This window comes from Phyllobates terribilis, unplaced genomic scaffold (assembly GCF_046119375.1).
Source record: "Phyllobates terribilis strain yellow unplaced genomic scaffold, ASM4611937v1 Scaffold_6622__1_contigs__length_43168, whole genome shotgun sequence".
Taxonomy (NCBI): Eukaryota; Metazoa; Chordata; class Amphibia; order Anura; family Dendrobatidae; genus Phyllobates; species Phyllobates terribilis.
Window position 1 is genome coordinate 1 of NW_027369364.1, and position 7,357 is coordinate 7,357.

Here is a 7,357-nt window from a genome sequence, read left to right on the forward strand (position 1 = left end):
ATAACCTTAGAACTCGGAGTTTAGCCAAGCATGATCGAAGAAATCACAAGATTTAAACTAGCCAACAACATATATAGATTATTCATTAAAACCAAAGAGATAAATTCAATCTCATCATAAAATGATAATCCAAGTTGATATAGGCTAGAACGATAATACCGAATCTTCGAGACACGCTAGCTTATAACTCCGTCTTGATGTTCAATCCCCCAAAAGCCAAAACAAAGAAAGACTCCTTTTCTCTCCCCAAAAAACAAGAACAAGAAACTCCAAAAAGAAAGTCAAAGAAATTCTCCCCTAAAAAAACAATGTAACTCCCCTTTATTAATCAACCTCAAATAGTAACGGTCTCCATTTAATTCATTGTGAATTAATCCCATGTTGACTAATCTCTTCCCTCTTTTAGACTTTTCAATTCAAGATTCATTTCTTCTAATTGGGCCAGCCACATCAAAGTAAGGTCCGATTATATTTGGCCCATGCTCCGCTCCAAGGTACTCCAAAGCTCTTGTATTAATTTGTCCAAAAATTACCTGAAACACATAAAAGCGCTGGTGTAGACTCCGAACACAAAATAATGCAAAAATAACTATAAAAGCATATAAAATGTGAATGCAAATGAGATAATCTAATATGCAAGTAGACTCTAAAATATGTACAAAATGGACGTTATCAAATCCTCCAAGCTTAATCTTGCTTGTCCTCAAGTAAGCACATCACTGGTGAATCCAATAAATATACAAAAATTGTATCTATCCAAGTGACGATAATTACGAAAGATCAAACAGAAAACAAATCCCTTCCTAGCATGCTTCTCAATCAATGACAAGATAACATTAGTTTCAACACAATAAACACAATAGTCACAACCCAACCAAAGAAATACCACATTGTCATACGTTGCTCCATTTCTTTTTCTTCACTTATTCATTTTTTCCAATCAAGAATATCCTCAATTAGTGGCAGCAGCATGTTTCGAACCCGAGTGGAATTACCACGCCAAGGATCTACTCCTCCCTGCCAACCACTCTAGTATGGCCTCAATTAGTGTCAGCAGCATGTTTCGAACCCGATCGGAATTACCACGCCAAGGATCTACTCCTCCCTGCCAACCACTCGAGCAACACCCCACGGGGTTCTCTTTTTTTTATTTATATGAAGAGGAAAGAAGGAAATATAAACAACATGATAAAAATATGAGATGGAAGACTTATGCAAATATAGTATCGGTCCTAACGAATGTTAATCAAAGTCCACATGCTCAGGTCAATGTCAAAAGCGTGATCAGTCATATCATCCTCATAACGCAATTGTAATATTAACAACTAAAGCATATTAAAAAGATTTTCAGTCAGTGCACCATTATAAGTACCCGAAAAGGAATAAACAAGGGAATAATCCAACATCCAAATGCAAATATGCAATGCTATGCATGAGAAAAGAGAAAAGAAAAAAATAAAAAATGCAAAGTAACACGAAATGCAAATGAAGTCAATCGTACACTAAAATGCAAACAAAATCTAAACATGAGGTTATCCCTTCCCCAAGCTTAAATTCTACATTGTCTCCAATATAAAGATAAAAGAAAGAGGGAAAAAACTCACAAAATATTTTCAGGTATTGAGGCACCAAATGAGTCTCTTAGCAACCGAGGTAGCCATGGTGATGGTGGTGCCAAGACGATAGTCATGTACGGAATGCTAGTTGTGTGGCACCGAGAAGAGGCCCGATGGGTTGCCTCCCACCAAGCGCTTTATTTAAGGTCGTTAGCTTGACCGTCCTTGCGTCCCTAGCTTGTCTCAAGGTAGAGAGAAGCGACCTTCTCGAATGGATCTCCAATGATGTACTTCTTCAAGCGTTGTCCATTCACCTTGAATTGTCCCGTCTCTTCACTCCATATCTCAATTGCACCATGTGGGTACACCTTGCGTACTTGAAACGGACCACTCCATCTTGCCCGGAAAGAGTCGTAAGCGCGAGTTGAAGAGCAAGACAAAATCACCTTCATGAAACTCTCTCGAAACGATATGCTTGTCATGCCATTTCTTAGTACGCTCCTTGTAGATCCGAGCATTCTCATAAGCATCCAACCGTAGCTCTACCAACTCTTGTAACTGGAGCATTCTCTTCTCGTCGGCTTCCTTCATGTCGTAATTGAACAATTTGATTGCCCAATAAGCCTTGTGTTCCAACTCTACCAGTAAATGACAAGATTTCCCATACACAATCCGGTACGGGGTGGTGCCAATAGGAGTCTTGAAAGTCGTCCTATATGCCCATAGAGCATCATCTAGCTTCATTGACCAATCCTTACGGGATCGGGAGACAGTTTTCTCCAATATACTCTTGATCTCTCGGTTAGATACCTCAACTTGACCACTTGTTTGAGGATGGTAAGGGGTTGCAACCTTGTGAGTTACCCCATACTTCTTCAGCAAAGCCTCAAACTTCTTCTCAATGAAGTGCAAACCGCCATCACTTATCACAATTCTCGGTGTCCCAAATCTAGGAAATATTACCTTGTTGAAGAACTTGGACACAACCCTCGAGTCATTTGTTGGAAAGGCAATTGCTTCAACCCACTTAGACACATAATCGACCGCCACAAGAATGTACTTGTTAGACCAAGATGGCGAAAAAGGCCCCATGAAATCTATTCCCCACACATCAAAAATCTCAACCTCCTGAATGTTTTGCAAAGGCATCTCATTCCTTCTAGAAATATTACCGGTGCGCTGACAAGCATCACAAGAAGCAATAAAGCGGTGCACATCTTTAAACATCGAAGGCCAATAGAGACTGGAATTTAGAATCTTGGATGTAGTGTTAGATGAGCTAGCATGACCGCCGCATGGTAGAGAGTGACAATGAGCAATAACACTCTCTACTTCCTCCTCCGGAATACATCTTCTAATCACCCCATCCGCACACCTTTTGAACAATAATGGCTCATCCCAATAGTAGTGCCGAACATCAGACATGACTTTCTTCTTCTGTTGAAAGGACATATTGGGAGGTAACTCGTTGCAAACCAAGTAATTGACAAAATCAGCATACCATGGCAACTTAGAATTTGCAAGAGCCAATATCTCATCAGTGATTTGGAATAAATGATTGTCGGGAAATGATTCATCGATAGGAGGCTCATCCTTAGTACTCTCCAACTGTTCGGGAGTCAATCTAGAGAGGTGATCAACAACCAAATTCTCCGAACCTTTCTTATCTCGAATCTCCAAGTCAAACTCTTGAAGAAGAAGAATCCAACGAATTAGTCTTGGTTTCGCCTCCTTCTTGCTCAAGAGATACCTGATAGCAGCATGGTCGGTGTAGACAATGACTTTGGCACCAACCAAATAAGACCTGAACTTCTCAAAAGTAAACACTATAGCAAGCAACTCCTTTTCTGTGGTGGCATAATTCATATGAGCTCCATCAAGAGTTCTACTGGCATAATAGATAGCGTGAAGCTTCTTATCCTTCCTTTGGCCAAGAACAACTCCCACATCATGATCACTTGCATCGCACATCAGCTCAAATGGGAGATCCCAATCAGGAGGTTGCATTATAGGAGCCGAAATCAAAGCCTCCTTCAACCTGCAAAAAAGCATCAAGACATTCTTCCGAAAACTCAAAGGAAACATCCTTTAAAAGTAGGTTAGTGAGAGGTTTTGAAATCTTGGAAAAATCCTTAATGAATCTCCAATAGAACCCTGCATGTCCAAGAAAACTTCTCACACCCTTGACCGATGTTGGAGGTGGCATCTTCTCTATGATCGCAATCTTGGCCTTGTCAACCTCGATACCTCGGTTAGAAACCAAGTGCCCTAACACAATCCCTTCGTTCATGATTAAAATGACATTTTTCCCAATTCAAGACAAGGTTAACCTCTTCACACCGTTGTAGAACTCGGGACAAGTTAGTCAAGCAAGTATCAAAAGAAGTACCATAAACAGAGAAGTCATCCATAAACACCTCCATAATATCCTCAATAAAATCAGAAAATATAGCCATCATGCATCTTTGAAAGGTACCCGACGCATTACATAGACCAAAAGGCATCCTCCTATAGGCAAAAGTGCCATAGGGGCATGTGAATGTGGTCTTCTCTTGATCATCCGGATGATAGGGATTTGGAAGAATCCACTATAACCATCCAAATAACAAAAGTGTGAATGTTTAGATAACCTTTCAAGCATTTGATCAATGAATGGAAGTGGAAAATGATCTTTCCTAGTGGCCTTGTTCAACTTCCTATAGTCAATGCACATTCTCCAACCGGTAACAGTTCTAGTGGGAATCAATTCATTCTTATCATTTTTCACAACAGTTATTCCCCCTTTCTTAGACACAACATGAACAGGACTAACCCAAGAACTATCAGAAATAGGATAAATAATGCCAGCATCAAGTAATTTAAGCACTTCTTTTTCACTACTTCTTTCATGATAGGATTAAGTCTTTTTTGATGCTCAATGGTGGGTTTATTGTCATCTTCCATTAATATCCTATGCATGCACATGGAGGGACTAATTCCTTTTAGATCATCAATCGAATATCCTATGGCTTTCCTATGCAATCTAAGTTCATGCAATAATTTCTCAATTTCACAATAACTTAGACTAGCATTAATAATCACGGGATAAGTAGAATTAGGTCCAAGGAACTCATACCTCAAATTGGATGGAAGTGTCTTGAACTCCACCTTTGGTGCCTCTTGGTTCTCAAGCTTGGGGAAACGTCCTCACTAAATAGAGTCTCAACAACGGTCTCAGGCATATCTAAAGTAGACTCCAAATCTAAGAGCACATCATCAAGTAGCTCTAGATTGTCAGCCGGAATCACACTCTTAGTCAAACAGTACTCCAATGGATCATCAATCACAATAGCCATCAAAGAATCTTGGGTTTCCTTTTCAACCACATCCAAGCTAGAAACATCATCCTCAAAAACAGGTTGCTTAACGACATTAGGAAAGTTGAATTCAATTTTCTCGTCCCCAATTTGGAAGGAGAGAACACCTTGCTTCACATAAATAAGAGCACCTGCTGTGGCTAAGAAGGGCCGTCCCACCAATATAGGAATAGGAGAATCGGCAGGAATATCAAGGACAATGAAGTCGATCGGTATGTAGAACTTGCCGATCTGGATTGGAATGTCTTCCAAAATACCAATCGGATGAGTCGTAGATCTATCAGCCATAAGCAAAGTCATCCTCACCGGTCTAGGTTCTCCAAGATCAAGCTCCCTACATATGGAAAGAGGAATGATGCTCACACTAGCACCCAAATCACACAAAGCGTTATACGTACTCTTCCCTATCATCATAGGAACACTAAAGCTGCCCGGATCTTCAAGATTAGGTGGCAACTTGTTTTGGATGAGAGCACTACATTCTTGACTCAAAGCAACAGTGTGATAATCATCAAGGCTTCTCTTGTTGGATAAAATCTCCTTCAAGAACTTCACATAGGTAGGCATTTGCTTGAGAGCTTCGGTGAAGGGAATGTTGATGCAAAGTTTCTTCAACACCTCCACAAATTTGCCAAATTGGTGATCAAGATGAGCTTGGGCTCTCCTTTGTGGGAAAGGAAGAGGAGGCTTGAATGGTGCTGGTGGCACATACTTGGGCACTTCCTTTTGCTCTTTCTCTTGGACCACAACCTCTTCGGAGTCTTCAATAGCTACTCCTTTCTGCTTAAGATCCACCACCTTAGGATCCTCAAGTTGTCGCCCACTCCTCAAGGACACATCATTGATTTGCCCTTTTGGATTGGCCTCGGTTTGGCCCGGAAGGTGACCATAGGGTCTAGGAACATTCTTTGCATATTGAGCATGCAGACTATCATGGCCCTCCAATTTCTTGTTAATGTTTTGAAGCTCCTTCATTATCAGTTGAAGAGTAGACTCATCAGGTGGTTGATGACGCTCATGGCTTGAATGGTGCTGGTGGCACATACTTGGGCACTTCCTTTTGCTCTTTCTCTTGGACCACAACCTCTTCGGAGTCTTCAATAGCTACTCCTTTCTGCTTAAGATCCACCACCTTAGGATCCTCAAGTTGTCGCCCACTCCTCAAGGACACATCATTGATTTGCCCTTTTGGATTGGCCTCGGTTTGGCACGGAAAGTGACCATAGGGTCTAGGAACATTCTTTGCATATTGAGCATGCAGACTATCATGGCCCTCCAATTTCTTGTTAATGTTTTGAAGCTCCTTCATTATCAGTTGAAGAGTAGACTCATCAGGTGGTTGATGACGCTCATGGTTTTGTGGTGCAACATCCTGAGTGTATGGACGGTGATCGGATGAAGTGTCCATGTAGTAAGACTACATGTCAAAATACGTTTTATCAAAGCGTCGATGAAGTGAAGTTATACGTCATGACTAACGGGTTTGTGCGAGAGTATTTTGTATGATTCATCATGGTGAGAATGGTGTGCAACAACCGTATGAAGAGTTTGGTATGATTTAAAAATATTCTTACATATAATCTTTTAAGTTTTATTAGTACTCAATTGTTTTTTGTGATAGGCTAAGGAGCTTGGACGGGAGCCGACTCTCCCTGAGCTTCATGTGCGCATGCACACGAAGAAAGACGATCGCTCTCGTTTCATTGACCAGAAATCGAAAGATGTTCATGTAAGTCAATTCTAATTTATATTGGTTTGATTTCCTTGAAGGAAAGACATTTCTATTGTGTTTGTGTTTTGCATTTGGGCATTTTGTGTATGTGATAAATGTTATGAATGGTGGGTAGCGTTTACAGGTTTGCGAGTCACTGCTGAAAATGGGTAACGTTCATATTATAGGGGAAGTGCTGTGCAATTTTTAAAAAATATTTAATGTACATTTATTTAATGTGCATTTCTTGAATTGCAGGACCGATTTCAGGCTGAGCGTGCTCTTGTTGAACAGTCTCAACACACTGACGAGGTCAAGGGTAGCTCAACATCAGTAGTGATAGACGGGAACTAGTTGTTCTTGTCTCTGGATGGAGTGAAGGGGCACCGTATTTACGGGATAGGCACAACGTCTTCATCATATCAGATATCCTCTCATCAGCGTCGTCCTGCCTCCACCAACTACTCACAAGAGCAAGAAGAACAGAAAATCATGGATGAGCGCCTTAAGGAGATTAATGAGCAGATGAAGGCGGAGGTGCAGGCGGCGATGCAGGAGAAGATGAGAGAGTTCCAATCCCGCTATGAAATGCAAGCGGGGGCCCAAGCTAGAGTCCAGGCTACACTTCAGGGGCACATAGCGCAATTGATGTCCTCATTGCCCCCCGAGTACCGTCCAAGAGATCAGGACGAGGACCATAACGTTCCAGATCAGAGTGACAAGTGATAGATATG

The 7,357-nt window shown here is 41.2% G+C and overlaps 1 pseudogene; it reads right to left on the reverse strand.

Annotated features, from left to right (window-relative positions):
• Positions 1-1,789: 1,789 nt before the first annotated feature.
• Positions 1,790-5,887, reverse strand: LOC141251099 (uncharacterized; annotated as a pseudogene).
• Positions 5,888-7,357: the final 1,470 nt, after the last annotated feature.